This window comes from Ambystoma mexicanum, chromosome 4p (genome assembly GCF_040938575.1).
Source record: "Ambystoma mexicanum isolate Mex_15411 chromosome 4p, UKY_AmexF1_1, whole genome shotgun sequence".
NCBI classification, from domain to species: domain Eukaryota; kingdom Metazoa; phylum Chordata; class Amphibia; order Caudata; family Ambystomatidae; genus Ambystoma; species Ambystoma mexicanum.
This window is the reverse complement of record NC_090927.1, coordinates 622,270,044-622,296,961: the sequence shown is the minus strand read 5'-3', so window position 1 is coordinate 622,296,961 and position 26,918 is coordinate 622,270,044.

Here is a 26,918-nt window from a genome sequence, read left to right as displayed (position 1 = left end):
CCCCTGTGCTACGGGGTATGTGGACACTGCAGTTGTCTGCAGACAGCATGTGCCACATTAGGGTCTTTTGTGGATGCCTGACATGGACAGGAGACTGTGTGGATTAGCCAATCAGGTTTCCTAGGTGTGGTGTACAGGAAGGGAGGATTGCAGGAGTTTTGTTTGCAAGAGTTGTGAGAGCACTGACAATGTCTATCGCTATGTGTTTGAGAAGGCAGACTGTGTGGAGTCTGGGGGACTCTTCAATTCAGTCATTGAAGGTGTATGCTGAAAATCATGGCATCCTTAGAAATATTGGATTGGCAGCAGTGGATGTTTTGTGGCATGCAGTTCGTGGTTGGGCAAGCTTGTTTTCATTCTGTGGGTCTATGGCTCACTTTAAATGCCCAGACATTGTGATTGTGCATTGTGGAGGGGACGGATTGGGGTTTGTGACTTCAGTGACTTTGCAGGTTGCCATGAAGGATTTCTTTAAAAGCCTAATGTAACTGTTTCCCGCGGCTAAGATTATTTTTTCTGAAATAAATCAGAGGCAAACATGGAGATGTCCAACACCCTTTTTCAGTCCACAAATCAAAGAATCAAGGCAACTTGTCAATACATTTGTATTTGGTTTTTAATAGGCTGCAGGAATGTCATCTTTTGAGAATGACAATATAAGTTCTGATGGTGTGAATTTTTTTGCCAAGATGGAGTTCACTTCACAGATGTCCGAAATACAATTTTCCTTTACAATGTTGGAAATGCATTGAAAAGGTTCCTGTGAGAAAATTGTGAAGGAAAATGTACAGTATACAGTACAATTGTACATACAAGCAAAAAAAGAAAAAAGAAAGGTGTTTGTTAACAAACCCAAAATTGTGTTTAATTTTCACACCCACGCCTTTGAGTGGTCACGTGTCCCAGACACTGCTGTTGTCCGTGGACGGCACATGCCACATACTGGTCTTTTGAGGATGCCTGGCATGGAAAGGGGATGGTGGACACCGCGGACAGTCGTGGGTGTCTGTGGACATCGGAAGATCAGCCAAACATGTTTCTTGGGTGTGGTGTACAGGAAGAAAGGATAGCAGGAGTTGTATTAGTAGGAGTTGTGTCAGTATTGAAAATGGCCATGGCAGTGTATTTCAGTAGGCACAGTGTTTGAATTTTGGGGGACTCTTGGGTTCATTGGTTGAAGGGATATGCTGAGCATTGTGGAAAAGCTAAACATCTTGAATATACTGAACTGCGGAGTGCGAGGCATGAAGTTGGTGGACTTGCTCCCATTTTGTATGGTTGAATTGAAACATCCGGATATTATTATTGCTAATTGTGGTGGGAACAGTTTGAGGAACGTAGTTTGCAATGAAGGAAACATTGGGGAAGTTGAAGGAAATGTTCCCTAATTCAAAAATAATGTTTTTTCTCATTGCCCAGAGGCAGATGTGGATGCGTTCCAGTTAATTTGGTCAGCAAATGGAAAAAGCGAGGTGCAACATCAATAAAGTTGTGTGTGCTTTTGTTCGCGATTTTGGCATGACATTGTTTCATAATGAGAACATTTAATTTGATGGGGCCAACATTTTTTGGTGAGATGGAGTACATCTAACTGATGTTGGTAGTCAGATCTTTGTGGAAAACATTAAAAATGCTTTGAAGCAGTTTTTGTGAAAGTGAGCAGAAATAATTAAATTCAGTGAAATGTTTTCTCAGTTCAGTTTATAAAACTAAAAATAAAAAAAATATATAGAAGTCAAAAGCACAAAAAAGGTTATTTTAAGAGGCACTCTTTTTGATTGCAAAACAATTCAAAAGATTTCAATTCTCCCACACCAAGCCCAGAATTTGTTAGATATCCACAGACTACTGCGCTGTCCACGGATTATGCAGGCTGCACAGGGTCCTGTGACTTTTTTTCTCACTTCTATTTTTTAACTCGAACAGGTTGTCTTCTAAGGAAACTTTTTTTGTGTTTTTTCAATTTTGTATTTTCTTTTTGTATTTTTTAGGAGAGGCAAGGTAGGGTAGTGAAGGGATAGGAAGGGAAGGGGCACCAACCACATGGATGAAGGGTCAGGTTGAGAGAGGAAGATGTTGAACGGGCCTTAATTATGTAGGTGGCAGTGTTTCTCATGCTCCTTGACTGCAGCCTTGAAAGCACTCTGAAACTGCAACCCCTAGAGATCGGTGCTTCACAGTACATACATAGCACTATGACCCTCAAAAGGTAAGGGTCTACAGCGTTCTGTATGGCCTCTCAAGCCGTTGCTGGAAACCTCTGCCCAAAGGAGCAGATGAAGATGATGGGGTGGAGGAAGTCAACCTGCTCTTACCTGAGAAAGATGTTGCGTTTCAAAGAGCAGTCACTTGGGTCGATTTGGTGTGGCATCTCATGGAAGTAGTGCCTTAGGAATACAAGCCAGGTTTCCCGCGACTGAGTACAACTTTGCACTCAGTGCATCAAACCTTGCTTGCACAAGCCTTTGGCACATTTCCAACGGTTGTGAAACATGGCCTCACCCAGGACTGACTATGAGTCCTGTGACAGGGACTTCTTCCACTTCATCCTCTTTTTCCTCTTGATCCTCCTCTTCTGTGTCACCACACCTGTTCCCCTCTCTAGGCCCTCCAAATGATGATGGTGGTGGTGATGGGGGTGGCTGGGAAGAAGTAATGGACATAAAAGATCCCATGTTCTCTAAGAACAGGTTCTGCAAAAGAAATGTCCCCAGAAGTGAAACATGTGCTCTCTCCTGGATCGCCAGATTGAGAATGAGGAAAAGTAATGGGAGGGTCCCTTCTGAGGAACCATCCATGGACAGTCATACAGCAAAAAGGTGGAGGTGAATCTATCACCTTACTGCCAAGAATTGACCAAAATAGAAAGAATTATTGCAGCAGAATTATCGCTGATGGTAATTCTGCTGAAATATACATGGAGTCCTGAATGGGAAATTACACCAGCCTACCACCACTTGAAATCCTGTTGTAAATCTGTGGGACCAAGTGGCGGGTACGGTAATCGAGTATGGCAGTAATGCCTCATATTTACCACCAAATTACTGCCAAATTTATGATGAGGGCTCTCATGCCCCTCGTAGCTTTCTTGTGTTCATTCATCTATCCTTTCCTCCTTATATTTCCCATATGTCTAGCTATGTTCTTGCTTCAGCATGTGTAAATACTGGAGGCGGTATCAGAGCACCCCAGCCAAGATTCTCTATTTGGTAAACATAGACAAGCAATCAAGCCTTAAGCTCTCAGGAGGTGATGCAGGCTGGTTCATAAGTACAGTGTGGTCCCCAGGCCCCGACAAAGGAATGTCCACACACTATGATATTGATAACCCAGTTCTTTATATAAATATGGTTCAGGTTATATACACCCACAATAGCACACTTTGTGTTCAGGCACTTCTATAATGATAAATGTACAATTTCTATGTGGTACCACAATTACTCTTTGACCCCCTTAAAATGCACCCACTGCTGACAGTTTCAAATGGCTTACAAATCAATAGCAAAAGGTATCACCCATAGACTTTTGAAAGGAAAACAAATGGTTAATCAATTGGCAGAATACTGGGACCCTACCACCAAGCACAGTTCTGTGTGAGGATCCCCCCACCTGAGCAATCTGTAAATAATATAATAAACAAGCCCGGTCCATATATTGTTCAGCAGAGTCTTACTTCCCTCTACAAATGTTCTACTACCTCAATGTACCTGGTTTAGCCGAGATCGACGCTGGGTCGTCGACAGATGCTTCTTGAGTGAACTCCCTTTAAGGCAGGAGCCACGGATTGTCGGGCTCCCTAGAAGAAAAGAGGGTGAACAATGGTCTTAAGGCAGCAGCTTCGGTCCTGGGGGTGCTCCTCAACGATCAGTTGTGGACGTCCTGCAAAGATGAGGCGTGCAGTGAACCTTGACGATGATAGTTCATTGTAGCAAAGAGTTAATGAAGAATGTAGGCCCAGCAAGGGTGTTGGGTTGTGGGCGGCTGGCGTCGGTGATCGGACTCGACTACGGCTGGCTTTTGAATCTTTGCCAGCGTCTTTGGGGACTTTGGGTGCCGGGAAACCCACCGGCAAGACAAAGCAGTGCACGGTGATGAGCAAGGGAGTCCTTGATTCAAAGGTCTTAGGCAATGGAGCGTTGAGGCTCCGGTCAGCGATGATGGTTGTCAACAGCGATGGACTTCAATATCAAGGTGCTTCGCTTCAGATTCCTCGGAGGTCCCCATCTCTGGTCGGCAGACTTTCGATGACTGACTTCCAGGGAGCCTTGACAAAGATTAGCTGGTGCACGATGGTCCCTTGTAGATCAGGAAGATGTCTTCTAGCCAGGTCCTCTCTTGGATCACTTTCTTGAAGGTACAGCAGCTTTCAGATTGCGTTGAAGGGAAACAGCAGTTAACCTTATTCTTCCGGCTTGGCTTCGAGATCAAGCATTAAGTTTTGACTTCAGCTTCTGAACAATTTCCATCAGTGATAGGTCCCCAGATATACTGTTTGCTTTCTCATTCAATCTGCTGGGTAACACTCAGGCAAGCAATCATTCAGAAGGGCATGCATGCAGGCAGGCAGCCAATCAGGCTCACAGTGCATTAAGGCCATTGTTCTCCATCCAGACACTCACAACAAGGAAGGTGGATTGGGACAAGCACTGAGCCATTCAGCACTGCACACTGCATTCATACCAGTTCGGGCAGGGCTGTCTCAGTCTTTGTGTCACATACCAGAAACCGGACACCCATAACATGAAATGCATATTGGTCACACACTCCATTCACCCACCTCCCACCCCAAGGGTGTACCCACAACACACAGTCAATGGGAAGGCTCCCGCCAGTCTGGCATGGACTGCCCCACAATACCATATATGGAACCAAAAGTCAGTCAGGGGAAGGGACAGAGTCAGGGCTTCCCAGGACTTTGGGAAATCAAAGGAACAGGCAATAGAAATCCAGAGGCCACAGGGACCATCTTGTCTCCTATCAGGAATCAGCTGATTCCAATGGCAGGACCTGGGTATTCCAAATTGGAGGATACTCAGAGCACCTGTCAAATTCAGCATGGAGCTGCCACCAGCCCACACCCTGCTCTGTGGGCCACACACAGGTGTCCATAAACATACACCAGGGTACAGGATTGTACCTCCACCCATGGGTGCCATAATGGTATCCCAAGGGTCTGTTCACCATGACCAAAAAAGAGGAAGACCTGCACTGCAGGACTCCCACATGGGCTCCTGTGCAGAAAATAACACAGAATACACATGATAAAAGGACTACAGGACAAGGACATGGAAGCCGTATCCCTCCAATGCATTTGCTGCATCACAGCAAGTCCTTCTCTCTTTATACGTTCTCCAGTCAGTCAAACAAGTCTATTCGGTTATATTAAATAAATCCATTAAACGACAAAAACACAGTTATACACATATCAGAATTACAATTTCATAAAAAGATAAAAGATCAGTGGACATTTCAGAAAACAACATACAGATAAAATTGGCTATCACATAATTTCATATATAGTGGCCGTATTAAAAATTGGGTAATAAAATCAAGCAGGAAACAATACTCAAACATTTAACCCATTGCCAAAGGTATTATAATTCACGACTAGCTTTCACCGCCTTGCAGTTTCATTAAACTATTTCTGAAATAGATCGCTCTTTTCAAGAACGTCAGAAGAGCCCAAGCTGTGAAGACTGTATCGGCACTCAAAAGAAACACGAGTGCAGCCCTGTGTGAAAAGATCGCTGTCTTCTTAAGGGCAGGAATCAAAGTCATTTTACGTATACCAACATACTTTATACAAAAGTACAGCAGATGAGGAAGGTCCTCGCGGGAATGGCCACAAACCGGGCAACCCGCAGAATCGGGAACGCCTTTCCACTTATAGGTGTTTCCTTGCAACCGAAGGGAATCAAACCGTGCCCTCGTAATCAGCCACCTGTCTTTTTTATACAGGGTCAATGTCAGATATGGTTGTAATCCAGTAAGCCTGCTAATGCTAGTATGAAATTGGCCAGATTTGTGGCCATATTCTCATAGGATTCTTTTCCTTACTGCAATCTCTCCCAGTGTAGCGTTGTAACTTTTACGTTCTCCTCAATCTTCACTTTCTATCTTCTTTTTTTCACTCCATAACCAGAATTCCAGTGACATAACACAAAATGTGGGGGCCCACCTGTGAGCCATGCTTAGGGGGCCCTCCCCAAGCTCCTCAAAAAGAATGGGCCAAGCCACACTCTGGTCCAGGTCGACCTGGACCGCCAAGCATGTGGAATGCCTATGGTGATCATGCTGCTACAGAGACATGCTGCAAACATATAAGTGCGTCCGTTGATTGAAATTAAATCTTTTACCTAGAGTAGAAAGAATGGGGTGGTCCCTGGCACCCATGGCATTGCTGGCTGCACAAATCCTTGCCACCTCACCATATTAAATCACTCTACAAATTAAATGTCCCCTTAACGCCTTAATGTGATGCAATGCCACAGTAAGGAAACAGCTCTGTGATGCCTGCGCAAATGCCTCTCCCCCATGTAATAACATTCATGTTGACTTTGCCCTTACCACCAGAACACTCATCATGGAGACTTTGTCCTAAATGCCAGTATAAGAAAGTAAATACAATTGAGCAAATTATTCAGTGCCACAGTAAGGAAACATGTTCAGGCTGGCAGCACACATGCCTCCCACCCCACATGCATGAACACACATGTCAGCTAGGCCTTGCCCCAATAAAACCCCACATCCCAACCCCTCCTCCACATAATAACACTCATAAAGTTTGCTTTGCCCAAAAATAAAAGTGAATGTATATGGTTTGTCATTGTAAGAAAACATGAATTCTCCAGTGTCCCTGAAATCCCAGCATTGTGCGCACATACTGTGATGAATTGGATTCTGCTCGGCAGGTGTACAAGAATGACTAGGGGTAAATGGCCCACTCAACCCACACTTCTCAAACAAAAACAGAATGCAATGATAAAGGTAAAACAGGGACAGTTAAGAGATATACCTCCTTTGCCTTTTTTGGTAACGTGGGCCAAGAAGAGGGGTGTGAAGCTAAACCACTAGGGACCCAAACAACACATCACAGTCCAAAATAAAGGGAATATCCAATCATTGTTCTAAAAAAATATCAAAGCCACTATCTGCAAATGGAAGAACAAAGGAAGAACAGAAAAGATGAAACAGAATGGAGATAGTAGCACTCTGAGCGTAGTTCCCAGATTGGGGGGAGGGGGTAAATCACTAGCCATGAACAGGATATGTTTTGGATGTTGGATGAAAACAGGACCAATAGTGATCTAAAGAGTATCTAGTGTCCAAGTGTACCTAGGGGGCAGTTCAGAGTGAAAAGCACATGAATTCAGTTCTTGTTGGGTTGACGGAGTCAGACACAGTGTTGAACGGAGATGAGAGTGGATCAAGCTCATTTCGAGCATGTTGCATCATGTGGGCCCAAGCAGCAAGTGGGTGTCAAGCAGGGGCGGAGACGGTCGCTCTGTGCAGATGAAGGCTGAGTGGGGCTTAAGCCACCAGGAGGGGCGATGAGTGGCTCTGCAGTGGTTCAAGGTGGTAGGCGACGGTCGTCAAAGGGGTGTTCTTGGTGCGTTGATGTGCCATCGATGAGATGGCAGTTCAAGAGATGGCAGGATCAAGCCGTGGTTGCAACCCCTGGTTAAAGACAGCATGTGACTCTCCAGTGATTTGTTTCAAGTCCCGGGATCAAGCAATCACCTCGGGCATAGCAGGTGACAAGCTTTAGCTAGGACACAATGCAATATCAATCTGGTTTAAAGTGCAAGTTCAAAGTGGTGTAGCAGCGCAACAACCAGTGCCAGCGACCTCGCTCTTATTCCAGGAGCTGCGAGCATGGAGAGACCAATTCAGTGCAGTAGAAGAGGGAGCTTTAGCTGGTCTGGACCTCCGGTTGGTGTGAGGCCCACTCAGGGGGACTTGAGGACAGGATGGTTCCATACAGGTTCTACTCTGCCAGCTCATGAGATTCTGGTGAGAATTGTAGGTACTGGTCCACAGCAGTGGACACTCCCGATGTGCCCTGGGAGTTTGAAGAGAACAGCTCTTCCTTCGGTCTTGTATGATTTCTTCTTCATCTCTTGCTGAGGGCTTTGTAAAGTACAACTTTCCCAAAGGAAGTCCAATGAGTTCGTCAGAGCAATTCTGCAGCCTTAAAGGACTCAGGAGGATCTGGGAGAATCTCCTGAAGGGGTTGGAGACCCCTCTCTTTTAAAGACTAAAGTCCTCAGGTGATTGGACTAAAACTAGCCTGCTTTAGTGGTTCAATCCCTGCCCTTGGACGGAGTGGATCTTTGCCCTTCTGATGTCACACACAAAGTGCTTTGCCTCAGAGGAAGTGGAGGGAATAGGAAAGAGAGATCGAGACTGCAAGAACCAAAATCATGGAAGTCTCCTTCCATTGACCATAGACATCCTGGCTATCATAATCCTGCCCCATCCCCATCTCACTTAGAACAAAGGTCTTTGGAGTTGCAGCACCCTGGTGTCAGGCACTTCTTTTGAATAGGTGATGCATGGGCAGAGGGCAGCTGCCTGCTTTGTGGCTGTCTCGGGTGGACGGTGTTACCTACCCTCACAAAGAGATCAAAGAGGAGGCACTCTTGGTTCCTGTGCTGCCATTTTGCAGGCTACACCTGGCTAACCAAAATACACACCACCTTCCACAGCAGAGCAGACTCACAGGAGCTGAAACATGTGCAAACACAATTGGGATGTGGCGGACGTGATCATATGTAGCACCATGCACCATGTCTATACCTTTATTTGAGAGGTTATTCTGCCACCATCATGGGTTACTTATGATCATCGTAGTTTTGATACAGTGGTGCATGTCTTACATGATAGATACTTTTCTGTCGCTGCTCCTGTCAGTAGAGCAGGCACTGTGGATTTGAATATTGATGCAGCAGGAAACAGATACATACTATGTTTTTGGCATGAAGCTTATGAAAGGGGAATATGATCAGCAGGGATGGAATTACGCACATCATTTTATTATTTCATAAAAACCCAAAAAGCCAGGGCTTCGATGGTAATTCCTCACACATACATTAATACCCATTCACCCACCAGTCATCCACCCATACAGATTCTCTCACTCAATCATTATTACATGCACCCAGAATATTCACACTGCATTCTCCACATGCACACTAAGAACATTCACACTGAAATCTCATTTGCACGCGCCCTCACATCGATACATACACACCATTCAACCATTCACACTGACCTCTCACACATATGTGCACTTAAACACACCCTTGCATCATCATATGCATGAACCAGATACATAAATACACATCCAACACCCTCACATGAACGCATACTGCACACCTACCAACGTTTTCTCTTTTGATTATTTGTTTCCCACCCAGCATCTCTTCACTTGATGCTCTTGTCCAGGCCTCTGTCTTCAGCGCTCCGCACAGACAGCGGATTGCCTCCATCTTGCACTTCCTCTGGTCAGACCACATCTACTACGGCTCAGCCCCTGACCATAACCATGACTTTATAAAGAATGTTTTTATTTTGAGCACCCTGCAGCAGGGGTGGTGGGAGATGGACGAGGGGGGATCTCCCAGGATATTCAAGTGGATTCTTCCCATGTCCCTAAATGAAGTTCCTGGGTGCAGACAAGCAGCGGCAGTAAGCACCATCTGCCGCAATCAACCGCTGAGAGATAACAGGTATTGTTGGTTGGTTGTGTGCTGCCAACATGCTTTGATACATCACAAAGCAACTGCAAAACCTTATGGAAGGTTGAGTAGTGTTGGGAATTTCTTTTTGCAGGTTATTTATAACATCACTGTAATGACACAATTACATGCACGTTTTTCAATAGCTATTGATTGGCTCCATGTGTTGTAAGTAAATAAAGCTTCATGAGTGACAATGTATGCAGTTAAAGAGTTAATGTTGTAACACATGCCACCACTATGCACTTGTGAACTCGCAACTTAAGTTCTACTTTGTATCCAATCGCAGTTAGTATCAGGCATCCGGAAAATACCCCAAGTATTAAAAAACAGGTGATCACCACCATTATCATCAGAGTTTGTCTAATACGCTCCAGATATTGCATACAGTCACAAATCTCCCATTTCTGACCTCTTAGTTATACTAGCAATCTCACAAAGGGTTTGTTGATTGATTTGAAATAAAACTATAACAATTTACGATTCCCTTATTTATAGTGTATGAATATATTGCTGGCAGTATTCATGAACCAAATCACAGTTGAAGGTTCCCATTTTAAAAATGATACCATTTGCGGGACAAACACTTCACGCGTATTATCAGGATTAAAAGTCTGCTGAGCAGATAATAACTATGCGTAGAGCCCAGGGGGTTTGCAGCAGAGTTTAAGACATCAATCAGCTGGCAAACATTCAAAGATCTGGAAAACAATATGTTGCCAGTGGGAATACATCAAAGAACATGCCAACCTATGAAATATATGCACTTCCTTGAAGTAAACAACAGCACAAATAATGAAATATAAACAAGATTTCGCAAGCCTCGAAAGTTTAGTTAAGAGTTTGGAAACTTCTCATATATTTTGTTTGTAAGCCTGCACATAATAATCCATTACTTACGTATTGCATTTCTTGCATGTAAGCTAATATACCTGCGACGGACATCATAGTAAAAAAAACCCAGCCTTGACCTGTCTGTGGTTCACCCTCCACCCTGGGTTTATGAGAGCTGGCCTCCTAGTACGGATGCCATGTTTGTCTCTTAAGGCCAAACTGAAGGCAGCAACGTCAAATGGGAAGCAAAGGTGGGTAACATTTATTTTTACACAGGAACTGAAGGAAAACAACATGTATATGTTTGGGGTCCAAAACCAGATGATCATGATCAGCCTATCCCTTGTTGCATGCAAAGATGATTGGCTAATAACCGAAAGTCCTCTTTACATGAGGCCTAGTTCCCTGCGCAACCAACCTTTGCCTGTTACTAATGCAAAAATCATAGGCCAACTGTTTGACAATAGCTTAGCATCTAAACCAAACGTAAACAAGCTAACAGGTGTGCTCCTTAATATAGGATATAGAATTGAGCCAAAGCAAACTCTAGTACTATTGTTCTTGGATTACTGTAGAAATCGGTATCTAGCCCGACCTACTACCATACCTGCCCTCACATAGCAAATATTGGCTGAGTTGTAGTGCACCATTTGTCCCATTATGAGACACCTTGGCTCATCAACTGATTTCTGCTTCATTAATTTCCCCATCGGCAATAAGCTAAAGAGAACATATGTCTATTGTATATTTATCTGAAGAACAAGGATGTCAATTTCGATCAGAAGCGACAATGGGTGTAACTTTAGGGGGACAACAGTGTTTATCCTCCACAACTTTTGTGGCACAGCATTTTATTCCCCTCATTTGGCAGGGTACCATTTCCTTTAGCTGTCTTCCCCACCCCCCAACATTCCCAGCAAAGTTGCTCCACTGGAAGGAACATAGAACAACACATTTACAGATGGTGGAGGTGTTACCACAAAAGAGGTCTGTATACTAGCACAAAGATCAGAACAATTGGTGAGCGAGTTTATGAGGGTGTAAAAAAGTTTAACATACCAGGGACAAAACAAAACAAACAGAAATAAAATATGTAGAAGAAAACAGGTAACTTACAAAGGTAACTTAAACAAAAGAAGTCAAGTGCTTCGAACTAAAGAGGAGTACTGGGTAAATATTGAAGATGGTATTATTAGGCATCCCTGTAGGCAGTGGTAGGTTCGGGTAGGAAGGAGGGCAGGCAGTGATCTCTCTTATGCATTTAAGTGCAGTTTAAACCAAGCTTTGAAGAGATCCACAGTTTGGCTGTTTGTTACAAGCAAGATTAATTGCTTGTTACCTATCGCAGCACCGACCAAGGGTTCCTCGTCAGGGTGGACTATCATGGACAGGACTGGGCACGCAAGAGTTCACGGTGGGATGTCCTAGTCGGGTTATGTATTGGTGCCAGGAAACGTGAAAGGGTTGTTTCCCACCATGCTCACCCCTCGGTAGGGTACGACAATGTCATTTGGCACCATGTTATCCTTGGCATGCTACTCCTGAGCATGGTATTCTGTTGGGGCATTAATGGTTGTGCCACTTGCAGATTTTGTCACTTGTGTACCTGGGTGTCGTGGTGACAGATGAGTATAGGCCTGATGCATCTCATAGGCTATGGAGGTCAGCCTTCGGAGGTGTACCTATGGGTTGTGCCGTTGTGTTGGTGGGCAATAGTTACTATATGGATTGTATCTCGTGGCGTTGTGTCAAAATAAAAGGGCCTATACTAAGAAACCTATTGCCAAGTCTTTATGCTAAATACAAAAGAAGTGTGGGATAGGGTTTCAATAAAGAAGAAAGTGCTCACAACTAATAGGTCAGGATGTGATTGGCACAGGTCTTCCTTCCCCACACTTTGAGTACAGGACAGGTTGGATCTCCTGAGCACAGCACACACTCGAGGCTTCCCAGCACAAGTTGATAGTTATGTACCAGCTATCCAGTTCTTCGCTGATTAAGTCTCTTTTCAATAAAAGTCTCTCGCCTTCAAGGACCCAAGGCATTGAACAAACAAACACAAAGTTCTGTCTCCCATATGCTTTTGGGTGAAGGCTTCACCTCTGGGTCCCCCTCTTCCGGACATAGACCCCTCACAAGTGGCATTCAACAAAATCAACTAAACACTTCCTTTCTCAATGAACTTTAGGTGATAACATTCCACCCCTGGATCTCCCCCTCTCGGGCTCGGACCCCTAGGCTTCTTGCTTCACGAATGTTAATGTCTTTTTAAACAGTTCAGGCTTCTTCCTGTTTTGTCGGCCTGCCTCTTCAGGGTTCACTCTTGCCAACTTTCACCCAAACAGTTCATAGTGGACATCGCTCGATCGGGTTCACTTCTGTCATCACACTGTTCATAGGTACTTCAGGCCTTGCCCCTTTTTGTTAGCATCCCTCAGTCGGGTTCATTTCTGCCAACCTTTGCTAAACAATTCTCTGTATTTTGGGACTTTAGACTTCACCCCTTTTTATTAGGATCCCTCCGCCGGGTTCTCTCTTGCCAGCCTTCACGACATTTCATACGTTAGTTTCACCAAGCAGGACTCATCTCCCTTTCCTTCACAATCATCTGTCGGTCAAAGTCTTTTGACAGTGCAGAGGATTTTACAAGACCCCTGTTTGACCACTTTGACCTCTCTTCATCTCTTCCCAAGGCCTTCTGGTTACAATAGTCTCTACCATTGTGTAATTGCCCAGAGTTTCCTGCCTGAGCACCTACGTCAATTTCGATCAGAAGCGACAATGGGTGTAACTTTAGGGGGACAACAGTGTTTATCCTCCACAACTTTTGTGGCACAGCATTTTATTCCCCTCATTTGGCAGGGTACCATTTCCTTTAGCTGTCTTCCCCACCCCCCAACATTCCCAGCAAAGTTGCTCCACTGGAAGGAACATAGAACAACACATTTACAGATGGTGGAGGTGTTACCACAAAAGAGGTCTGTATACTAGCACAAAGATCAGAACAATTGGTGAGCGAGTTTATGAGGGTGTAAAAAAGTTTAACATACCAGGGACAAAACAAAACAAACAGAAATAAAATATGTAGAAGAAAACAGGTAACTTACAAAGGTAACTTAAACAAAAGAAGTCAAGTGCTTCGAACTAAAGAGGAGTACTGGGTAAATATTGAAGATGGTATTATTAGGCATCCCTGTAGGCAGTGGTAGGTTCGGGTAGGAAGGAGGGCAGGCAGTGATCTCTCTTATGCATTTAAGTGCAGTTTAAACCAAGCTTTGAAGAGATCCACAGTTTGGCTGTTTGTTACAAGCAAGATTAATTGCTTGTTACCTATCGCAGCACCGACCAAGGGTTCCTCGTCAGGGTGGACTATCATGGACAGGACTGGGCACGCAAGAGTTCACGGTGGGATGTCCTAGTCGGGTTATGTATTGGTGCCAGGAAACGTGAAAGGGTTGTTTCCCACCATGCTCACCCCTCGGTAGGGTACGACAATGTCATTTGGCACCATGTTATCCTTGGCATGCTACTCCTGAGCATGGTATTCTGTTGGGGCATTAATGGTTGTGCCACTTGCAGATTTTGTCACTTGTGTACCTGGGGGTCGTGGTGACAGATTAGTATAGGCCTGATGCATCTCATAGGCTATGGAGGTCAGCCTTCGGAGGTGTACCTATGGGTTGTGCCGTTGTGTTGGTGGGCAATAGTTACTATATGGATTGTATCTCGTGGCGTTGTGTCAAAATAAAAGGGCCTATACTAAGAAACCTATTGCCAAGTCTTTATGCTAAATACAAAAGAAGTGTGGGATAGGGTTTCAATAAAGAAGAAAGTGCTCACAACTAATAGGTCAGGATGTGATTGGCACAGGTCTTCCTTCCCCACACTTTGAGTACAGGACAGGTTGGATCTCCTGAGCACAGCACACACTCGAGGCTTCCCAGCACAAGTTGATAGTTATGTACCAGCTATCCAGTTCTTCGCTGATTAAGTCTCTTTTCAATAAAAGTCTCTCGCCTTCAAGGACCCAAGGCATTGAACAAACAAACACAAAGTTCTGTCTCCCATATGCTTTTGGGTGAAGGCTTCACCTCTGGGTCCCCCTCTTCCGGACATAGACCCCTCACAAGTGGCATTCAACAAAATCAACTAAACACTTCCTTTCTCAATGAACTTTAGGTGATAACATTCCACCCCTGGATCTCCCCCTCTCGGGCTCGGACCCCTAGGCTTCTTGCTTCACGAATGTTAATGTCTTTTTAAACAGTTCAGGCTTCTTCCTGTTTTGTCGGCCTGCCTCTTCAGGGTTCACTCTTGCCAACTTTCACCCAAACAGTTCATAGTGGACATCGCTCGATCGGGTTCACTTCTGTCATCACACTGTTCATAGGTACTTCAGGCCTTGCCCCTTTTTGTTAGCATCCCTCCGTCGGGTTCATTTCTGCCAACCTTTGCTAAACAATTCTCTGTATTTTGGGACTTTAGACTTCACCCCTTTTTATTAGGATCCCTCCGCCGGGTTCTCTCTTGCCAGCCTTCACGACATTTCATACGTTAGTTTCACCAAGCAGGACTCATCTCCCTTTCCTTCACAATCATCTGTCGGTCAAAGTCTTTTGACAGTGCAGAGGATTTTACAAGACCCCTGTTTGACCACTTTGACCTCTCTTCATCTCTTCCCAAGGCCTTCTGGTTACAATAGTCTCTACCATTGTGTAATTGCCCAGAGTTTCCTGCCTGAGCACCTACGTGGTGCCGGACGCCTTTGTTGCTGGTTTTCCCCCTCTTTCATCAATAGTCTCTTTAAACCTTTCAAATAGGCCATTGGCTACTTTTCATTCAACACAGTTTGGTCTCTTATTGACTCTCCCCTCGACTCACTGGCTGTGATGAACCACATGGCTTTCCTTCTCTTTGGAGTCAAGGTTGGTACCTCTGAGACAAGCTTCTCTCCCCGACTTGGTAATCAGCGGAGGAGGGTCTTGTGTACTGCTGACACCTGCTACAATACACACTGGCTATTGTTCTCAGTCTTATGGTCTTATGTGGGCCTTGGTCAGAAAGGGCAAGGTCACTTCTCTCCTTCACACCCTCTTGGTATGCACCATCTTTGGCCTCCTCTTGAACTGCCGTACTGAGTTAGCATTTACCTTGTGCGGTCTGTCTTGCTGCTACTGTGCTCTTGTGATCCACCATTTATCCCTGTGGGGAAGGGGATGGGCCATCAGGTGTGTGTGATTCTGGTCAATTGCTTGACTTTGCCTGACCCTTGTATTGGGACATGTCAGGTAAACGGCTCTGGTTTTAGTCCGTTGTTTTTCGTGTTGTGTGAAAGTGTTCGTGTCGGGAAAGTGGGGCAGTGTTTTGGAACATACTACATGGTAGGATGGGGAAAAGTTGTTGAAAGAAGGGGGATACTGTGTCGCACCTATCGGTGTCCGATTCCCACTCCCCAAGGACCCTTCATCCTGGTGATCCTCCCTCACTGGTCCACCCCCAGGAACGGGATCCAATAGCGATGGCTGTGTCCTGGCCACCTGGATGAAAGATCCCTGGGGACTAGCTAGGGAGACAAAAACAGGTTTCTCACATCGGTCTTCAGACAGCCACGTAGCAATTGTATTAGAAACTAAAAATCACATCTATATCTATAACAGTACACCTGGTATGAACAGACTGGGGCCCAGGGGGAAAGCCAAGGTCACACTAACTCACACATTTTACTCGCACCCACAGAGGCCAGCACTTCTCCAATGTCTCCCACCCTCGTCTGTGGGCTATCATTTCATCCATCCCTGCACCTTGCAGAACAAATCACGTGACCTAGAAGTGAAGGGAGGAAGGCCCTGCTTTCTGATCTTTTTGGTCGATCGGGGGTCGGACATGTTTATGTTCAGTGGTCAGGGTTTATCTGGTACATTGGAATTCATGGGTTCTAGAGCCAGGGAATTCGGCAACTATAACCTAGTATTGGGACTTGAACTAGAGTTCCCAGCCCTTTAAGATGAGGTAGCAATACCCTTGAGATGGATGCAGAAATCATTCAAACATCAATAATCGAAATGACTCAGGTAGTTGGCAAAAGGATAACTGTTTTAATATCAATTATCTAAAACAGGGAGTACAATGGACATCAGCAGACGTCCCTCATCACGATCTCAATGCATTTCATAAAAAAGCTCTTTCATATAACAAAAAATCGTCATAGGTGACGTCAACCCACGTACTACTAACGTCATCCTACCTGGCAAACTACAAAAACCTTGTGGCAAGTGTGATAGGGTCTAACAGGATCATCTAAGTATATTATCCATACTTATCTAGGGCAGTGGAATAATGTGATTCGCTTCTTAATATCAGGTGGGGCAACTAAGCCCTCCCTTCAAACAGGTCACTATGAACGTCACTAAATATACAACGTTCTATTCGCTAAATAACTATATAACTTTCACGCGATTTGTATCCAATGTCCGCTTCACTCCAGCCTGATACAGCCTTGGCTTCTTGGCTCATCCAGCCTTGCCTTTCTGAGATTTGCTTGTAATTCACTTGTTTTTCTAACTGCGACATACTGGAAAAACGGCCTTACTTCTTTGGCTCAGCTCTGCTATTTGTATGTAGTGGAAACATCCATTCTTTACTGACTCACATATATATATCTATATATGTTGGCGCATGCCACAATCTATCCACTATAAAGCTAGCCTCAGGAATACTTTGTCTGCTTGCGTTTCTTTGCATATCTACCTGTGTAAAACAGCTTGACATTTTTATCTATCTCATTAGCATAAGCTTCTTCATCTTGATCCCAAAATTACACTTATCTTCAATACTTTCTTGATGCCTTATAGAATTTCCTATATTCTGTTGTCTCTGCATCTCTTATATGCACAGCAGTCTTGCTTTGTGTGACATCACCATTCATCTTCGCCATGCAATTGTCCTGTTTCTTCTGGAATTTCATTCAAATGACCATCGTACTGTCTCATATGTAGATATGGCTTTTTCAATAGGAACCTTGCTTCCCAGATTCTCCTAGGTATCGGTATTTTCACTGGTACTGCAAGTGTCTCACACTCTGGCTCCCAACATATAGGCACTACGGGCAAGTTGGTTGAGGTGGGGATACTTGGCTCCTTCTCTACAGACTGGTCGGGGTTGGAGGCCCGTGCCCTCCTTCTCATGGGCTTGCACTGTTAACAGCCACTCAGCTCTCCTCCCATGGCCTTGCAAGGCACATTCTTCCCAGAGCACGCGGGCTGGCGATAATGAAGGTTTTATTGATCAGTGTAGCTCTCACATTTTTCTTCAGTGTCTGGGATAAAACCTATTGCTTTGCTCTTGTTCATGGCCTAGGCCTGGGGTGCTGACTGCCACGCTACATTTAAGCTTTTTCCCACACTATAGCTGCTATTATCTAAGATGGCTGCTATTCCCGGATGTGCACTACGCCTAATAAATATGCAATAATATGATTGTGCAGAAGCCTGCAAGGGCACCCTCCTCGCCCCTGGTCTCTTACATTACCGATGACAGCCTTTGCCGTATTCTAAAGCGCCTGAGGCTGTGGAAGGATTGTGCCCCCTCCCCAACAAACCCACCACAAGATCAAGTTCAGATGGGTTGATCAAGGGCTCTGTAGGAGCAAAAATATGCTTATAATTCGCAAATGGAACACGTGAATACCCTGTCTCCTCATGTTCCAGGTTGCTGCATCTTCTTTGGAATCTGATCTTAGGTTCTGATTATTTATTATTTCTCTCTGGTGGGGGGAGTATATTTGTAGCACATAATAGGCCTAGTATTTAAGTACTGGGGACTAATGCAAGCGTCCGGTTTCACTGGATTGGTATGTTGCATGCCAGATGAAGGACTATTCCTTTGGCTTTCCACATAGGGTCTTCTCTTGCTGTTAGGATATTTAACAGTCTAGTAGTAGGTCTTCGTCCCCTATGTATCTAAGTGCAACATAGAAATGCTCTTCACTTCAGCTACCTCGACAGTGGCTGTTTCAGTCATCTGTTTGCTGTTCTGATCATTTTCAAAGATGTTGGGTTCTGCAACTCCAAGAGCATTGTAGCATGACTGATATTCTGCTCCTACGATGTATAGTAATCAAAATCGCTGACTGGCTGAATCATTGCATATTTTGGCAGAATATAAAGTAGTTGTAAAGTCCCAACTTTCAGTATTGACATGTTGAGAGATTTGGCAAATCTCTACTTGAGTTATTGAGCATATTCCCTAGGAGATTGATCCTCAGCACACTTTTAATAAAATATGATATGTTTTCTATGCCTTCTGACTTGAGTCCAATCTGACTTGAGTGCAATCTCCAAGAAGAAAGGCACAAGGCACTGGAGCGGGCACCGCTTTGTATCTGTTTGTTTAAAGCACAGGTATGTAAATACTAATGTATTTTGGGGTGCAGCCCACTAAATCATGCTACCATGCGTCAGCACGATATGAGTGAACTGGTAAAGGAAGACCTTGGCAAACATTGCCTGCGGTGCGGGCCGCACACCCTTGGATCCCAATTGGGTTTCAGAAAAGTATAATATACTGATTCACGTTAACGAATTTAAACTTAGTGGTTTATTCAAAGTAATGGTAAGCAATCGCTTGTGTGATAGGCAACACGACCCAAAAATGGCCAATGCATTTCGGACTCAACAGTCCTTCATCGGGGCCTATCTGATCAAACAAATTATGGCCAAACATTCGATATAGATAACAATTAGAACAGTCATATTAAAGACAGCATAATCAAAACAAGAATCAGTACAATAGCAAAAAAACATACCACATTGCATTACATCAAATAAAAAAATCAACAGGGTCCCACATACATAGAGACATAAGCACAACAAAACAAATAAATAAAAGAGAGAGTCAGTCAGTTGATAACCATCTTACAAATAAACATTACATTTTCCAGCTTCTTATTTGTATACTTTGTTTTACCAGTGCCCAATATCCCTTTATGTTGCTAATATATTGTTACACCTTATGTGTGAACTGATGTTAATTGCAGTTATGTGGGTAAGATGTTTACAAATGACTTGCTAATGGTTGACTCCAAACCCCATGCTTTATCCTCTGGTAACCACGTTCAGAGTGCATGCAGAAAGCTGCTGGTGTCAATTTCAAAGAAATAGCTGACCTTAGCCAGTAAAACTGGCGTGCTCGAACTTAAAAGTATGTTTTTCGATATGCGGCTCCACCGCTTAGCAATATATCCACAAGTTGGCCTGTTTAAAAAAAATAGCATTGATTAAAAGCGTGCTAATAGCCCGCCTACGTACACTGCCATACTCTTTAACAATTATGAAAGCGTCTACACGCTGGACTGTCATAAAACCCCTACCTTGTCTGGAATGTCTCAGCGCTGGAAGCGTGTCTCGCTGAGTCATGTTTCAGTGTCAAAAACGCTTTGCTAAGTGAACGATGGGTTGTACTCAGAATGAGGCTGCGGTTACCACGGCAATACCTCCTTAAAGATGGAGAATTGTCCATGTGTATACCGCCATCTTGCAAGGGGCTAATTCGAATTGTAAACAAGCATATATATCGATGTTAATAGTCTGCTAACTTGTGTCAACACATCGAATATGTGTAAGACAAACATATGTTGTGTGTGCTCCATACCATTACTATATCTTGTATGTAGCAACCCAAAACTATGATCCAAAATAAAATATTTGAAAATAAAAAACAAACGTAAAGAGAAAGAAAAAGAAAAGCAAAATACTTCACAGCAGTAACCTGGTCATGTGAAGTTCTAACAATGCTATGCTATGTAAAAAGACATGCGTGAACAATGTACAATTGGAATAAGGATGATATTGATGATAATGATCAAAAATGGAATGCCGTCCATAGGAAATACCTTCAACCATGTGATATGGCGCAACCTGCGCTAATCAGGTAAGATAAGTCACGTATACACTGATTTTTGTATCGGACCAGTAACTCTTAAAAAACAGTACATAGAATGCAGTACAGATCGTGTTCCACAATCAAGTCATGAAAAACATTTCACAGCAAGCAGTTTAAATCGAACTCTTCATTCATTCCCCTGTGTGATAAGCTGTCCAGCCGATCTATCCAGTACGCCTCTCTTTGTTGGCGTCTCTTTCGTGGGTCTATACCTGGTTGTTGGTTACTCAGTACTTCTAGTACTTGGAACCTCAATTGTGCTGCAGAGTGTTGTTTTTGGGTAAAATGTCTTGCCACAGCTGAATTCGGATTTTTGTTGTGTATACATGACTTGTGTTCACTCATCCTGGTTTTGAGCTTCCGTCCTGTTTCTCCTATGTAACAAAGTCCACAAGGACAACATATACAGTGTATGCAGTTCTCAGAGTCACACGTTCCAAAATCCCTAAGAGGGATTTTTTCTCCTGTGTGAGGGTGTGATATTATGCTCCCTTTAATGATACTGTTGCAATTATTGCAGTTCAGACATGGGTAGCTACCTTTCTTTTTCTGTTTTTGTTTATTAGTTGCAGTGTCTCTTGTATTCACCAGTAAATCTCGTAAATTGCTTGAGCGTTGATATGCAAATACTGGTTTAGTTTGGAACAAAGATGTCGTACGTTCATCGCTGGTAAGTATTGCCCAGTGTTTAGTGATACATGTCTTTATACGTGAGCTCTGAGTTGAGAATTTAGACACATATACTATTGTTGGAGTTTCTCTTTTGGGTTTCTCTGCCAATGTGCTAGCTCTGGTTCTAGCCGCCACTTTGGAGGATGCTTCATCCAACTCTTCTTGGTGGTATCCTCGGCTGGATAACTTATTCTCTAGTTTTTGTAGTTCTTGATGAAGTTCTTCTGGATCACTAATGATCCTTTTTAATCATTAGAGTCAGAGCCCTATTTAGACTGCCTTTCTTGTTTATATATTTACTCAACCTATTATTTTGACTGTAGGAAGGCTGCCTCTTAGTGTGGTACATGGGATCATCTCTTTTCCCTTTTCTCCATTGCTCTTCTGGGTTATAGACACACAATCCTTTATGAGGGGTTGGATCATATGTTGTTTCTCTGTTTCTTCATGTTTTTGCCATAATTAGTGTTTCCTGGTGTACCTATGGGTTCTGGGTTTTGCTCTTTGTCCTTTGTGCAACAAGGATTTTTTAGAATGCCCTCTCTGGGTTGCATTTCATATGTCTCAAGGTTAGCCAGATGGGCTAAATGGTCTCTCTGTTGAATCATTCTTTGTAATTCTTGTTTTTTTGATCTATTAACTAATTTTGGTAAATTTCTTTTTGCTTGTGAGTACTCATCTTTCCTCTAATGTCCACTCCTGACATACTAAGTACGCCACTCACCGATCATTTCACCTGAAAGTCTAGATATTCCCCTGTATCTGACAGGTAACTCAGCTCTTCTTGTATCTCTGGGTGTGTTGTTAAAGGGCAAATTGTGTATCTAGCACCCACAATGTCTTGACTAGGACCAGATCCACTATTACATCTAAGGGGTGGTTTAGGAAGCATAGAGTTAGTCTGCTAGATTAGGGATAATCCCCCCTCCGCAAACATATGTGTCTCTGTATTTACCTACTGGTTCAGAATGCAACCTATTTTCATTAATTCTGTGCCTTAGTCTGACATGTGTATGCATGCCAACTATCATTTGTTGCTTACATTATACTGTGTGTTCCCTAGATTCAACATGACTGGCCTGGCAAGCCTTGAATGATTTAGTTCTTGAGGTAGTGATTCCTGTGTATGCTGTAATAATGTTCATGCTGACAAGCATGAATTTCATTCACTGCCTCTTGGTTTATAGACTTCAAGCTTCAATTTATTTTATTGGCAATACTGCATCACACAAATCCTTCATTTCTTTCACAACTTTGCTTTCAATCATACATTTTCTTTTCTCCTTTTCACGAGCTCTTGAACAGACACCTTACACTGAGCCTCTTTTGCCACAACTTGTATCAAATATGAGGTGAGTTGGAGATTTCTGTCAGTGTCTTTTACTTGGACTTGCTGGGTTCTCTGGTATTGATTACTTTTAAAATGTGTTGTTGCTTCAGCTTGTGAATCCACATTCTTATTGATGGGTTCTGCAGCAATTAATTTGCTTTCTTTGAGTTTGATTACTGTATATAATATATAAATAGCATCATCTAGTACATTTTTGGTGTAAGCAAGTGGATCATGTAATTTAACCTTTAATGTGTCATGTGTGTATAGACACTAACTATAAGCCATTATTAATAACAATGCCTATTTTGCTATGAATCCTGGTTGCTATCCAGAACCTCCCGCAATGGTTTTATATTTCTTCTTCTTTCTGGTAACTGACTTGTTGAATATATGTTAATTCTGCTGATATCTTTTGAGAAGTCTCTCTGCATGTGTTCATGTCAGTTTGCATTTCAGTTAGTCTGCCCCTCCACCAACTTGAGGTGGAAAAAGAGGTCAGCTGAAAGGTTCACAAGAATATGTATCTTTTCTTCATTATTGGATGAATTGTGCGGTTTCTATAATGACTTGGCTACTGGTCTCTATTCTTCCCAAATATTTGCTTCTCCTTTCTCCACTTTTGCCTTCATTTTGTCTTTCCGTGATTGAAGATACTATGTCAACCGTTACCCATCCAGAAGATATCTAGAAAGCACATGATTAAGTGCCATCTTTTAAACAATCACTTTCTTTGGACATTTTTAGGCTGGATATTTAATCACAAATCACAATCAATAATTACTGATTTATAACAGATAATCAAATAAGCAATCAATCTAAATTATATTTATTACTTACAGCATATCTTTATTTTACCAAACCACAATTCTATAAAAATACAACGCAATTATAAATGAATCTGTATTTGCCTTATTTAAAAAACAATCGTTTTTCTTGGAGAGGTTATTCAGCTGGGAATGTGTAATTCAACACAATATTGCAACCTCACACATACCTATGATCTTGGGCACAATCTATATTACACAATCCATTTATATGCTGACACCAATAATATCCTGCATCTCAGAATACGCCCCCATCCGGCAGTGAAATGTCTAAGGACTGGCTATTTACTATTCTATTGGCTTTTTGATTATGGAGAAAACACAATGATCTACACCCCCAATTGCAACAATCCCACCTCCCAATCTGAGAGGAGAAACAGTCTGTTTTAACAATGCAATCTAGTTTTATTTAAAATAATTCATCAATACAATTCATTACATCCCTTAAATCAGAATACTGGGGAAGTCACATTTAAGACACTATAAAGAAATTCAAACTACAATGAAAATGAATACACTGCCTATTTTTTCATCGCTAATATTTTTTCATTTAATTTCACATAAACATCCATGTACAGCTTTTTATTACTATACAATCCATGTCTAGGTGGTATTTTCAGCATAGTAAATCACTTGTATATAAAAAAGAAACAATCAGCAATTGCCAATTATAATTTAAATCCACAAGTTAAACAATATGAATTGAATATTCTATTGTACTGTGCAAATGAAATCCTATCAACATATTGTTGTGCTATGTTCAGAAAGAAATTAGATTGCTTCATTTACATTTTTTTGGAATAAAAGGAGTTGCTAATCAAAACACATTCCCTCATTAATTGGTCTAGTTTGAGATTTCAAACAAGTGAATATAGCAAAGGATTATTTCCTAATGGTAAAAAAAAAGAAGAAGGAGTTTGGTGGAAATGAAACACTTTGTATACCATGTTTCGAAGGTCAAATTTCCTATCAAAATATTGTTTCTATTTCCTATACTTTCAAAATTACTTTACTTTAAGAAATGCAGTTATAAAATAGGCAATTTCACATAGGCCCATTTAGATTTCTTCTTGAATCAGTGAAATTCAATCAAGAAACCACAAATTGGGGAAGCACTGTGTTTTCTGAAATCAACACAGGGAATTAAGTATTTTGGGAGAGACATGTTCCTTTTTTACAGTTCTATTTTTAAGGGATTTATATGCACATTTCTAAGTGGATATTTGTCTTACTTTCTGATTTTAGAATTAAATCACAATGAAGCAAAAGAGCCATCTGTAATTTTTCAGAACTTCTCTTGTTAGTGCTGCCCACCCATTGACTTTACGAAACACAACTCAGTATCCTCTGATCCAGATAAGAAGGCACTCCATTGCTCTTCTCCCCTTCTGGTTTGGTTAGGAAATCCTCCTTAGGCCCATTTCTCCTTCTCTTCAGAACATTTTGGTAAAATTCCTTCAGTCTATGGAAACAGCGCTTCTTATATCTGAGAAAACCCAACACTTGCATTATCATTTTCCGTAGCATTTTGGACCCAGACATACGCTTTGATCGGTGCCCTTCACTTGTTGACACCCAGCAGGGTCTTCCTCCTCTCCACTATCTGCCCAATGAATTTGATGTGTCATAAAGGGATGTGTCTACTACGAACTACACCACATAGGAGCAAAAACTGCTTAAAAAATGATGCACACATTGTGTAATATAATTCCTTAAATCCGCATGGGATATTATTGAAGACAACATGTTCATATTTGTAAGAATGTTCTTAATGTCTGTGCAACCTCAAGATTAATGGAGTTATCAAAATATTCAAATACTGCACAAAGCATACCTTTTGATTTATCATTCTCATATGTGTAAGAGTCTCCTTTTTTCTGCTGAATTAGGATCTGTATTAATATTTTTAATTATATGAACAGTTACAAAATTACATTTGACCATTTATTGTCAATTGTTTGTGACTTCTGTGCAGCATTTGAAGTGGACATTATAAGTAGAAAACATCCACTGTTTGAAGCCCACTTACCTTGACAACAGCACAAATTGGTAAGATATTCGTCATTGGTAATGGACCAGTTGCACATTCTTTTTGAAACATAATCCCTTTCAAGGTTAAGGGTCAAGGACCTTTCTAGGCATCTGCATTTTGAAAATGCACACACATTTTTAACCAGACAATCATCAATCCTTACAAAGAGTTTTTAGGATTAGCTCAGCAAAAATAAAACCATGCTGTTTGCTAGATTTCAAGTCAAATGCATGTATTTGGTATCATTTGTGGAGTTTAGGTCCAGGGTCAGTTGTCTTGAAAACACACAGTATTCTGCTTCCCTCCCACCCATTGATCTAAATGATATGTGCAGTGAAGTGCTTTGCTGGATGGATGTATGGATGGATGGATGCATGATAGCCTGGAATGCATGAGGTCAGAGACAGTGATGGAAGGTGAGAACGTGTTTGTAAGAGTGAGAGAATGTTATAACTCTGGTCTTCCACCTGAGGCAGTTGGCGACATGCAGCTTTGGTGGTGGGTTCAGTGGGTTCCTCTCTGAAGATCCTATAGACTTACACTGTAACTGAATTAAGGAATTTACCAGTAATGTACATGAAGTGTATGTAGATCCTCTTTTCAACACTGGCGACGAGTATGGGACTGAGAGATAACCTGATCGAGGCAGCTCATTTGGGACATAGGTCATAGTTGTGATGCAGACAAAGGCAGTGTTGCATGAGGACTATTGGTGGCTACATTTTGCCAAGAGAGTGGAGGGGAAGTTGAAAGGATGTGTGGAGTGGGGTGCTCTAGGGAATGGTTTGCGCATGTACGGGAAACTCATGGTTGAGGTTGAGAAAATGCAGCAATGGATGTTCTAGGGCCGGTGTGCTTAGGTAAGGAAGATCTGGAATTTGTAGAAGTTATGGTAGACTTGCTATCTAGGTGGATTGAGATTCAATTTAAGAGAGTGGTGAATACAGAGTCAATAGTCAGGTTTATGGAGAGTGTCTTTGGGAGAGAGGGGTGTCCTAGAAGTGTGCTTACAGACAATGGACTGCAATTTGTGAACAGGGAAATTGAAGAATATATGTCAAGTTATGGAGTTAAACATAAGAAAGCTTTATTATACCATCCACAAACAAAGAGATGTATTGAAATAGTGAGCATATGTAGTAGGGAGGTGGTGAAGGTGGCTGAAGATTGTGGCAAAGGGAAGAAAGGGGCAATAGAGGAGAAATTGATAGCACTGAGAAACCTGCCACATGCAGTGACGGGGTGTCCCATTTTGTGTTAATGAGAGGACGAAAGGGAAATAAGCTAGTGTGTCCTCCCTGGTTCAAGTGGGCAGGAAAGGTTGACATTGGTGTGGAGGATGTTCAGATGATATATGTGAAGAGGAAAGAACAAGTGAGGAGGACTATGGATATCAAGAAGGTGTTAAAAGAGGATGAGGTTAAGGGAGGCGAATGGGTGTGTGAAGGAAGGCGATTGTGAGACAAAGGGGTGAGTGTTTGTGGAGTGTGCCAATGCAGGTTCGCCACTGATTATCTCTTTTCTGGCAATTTTAGCACTCTTGA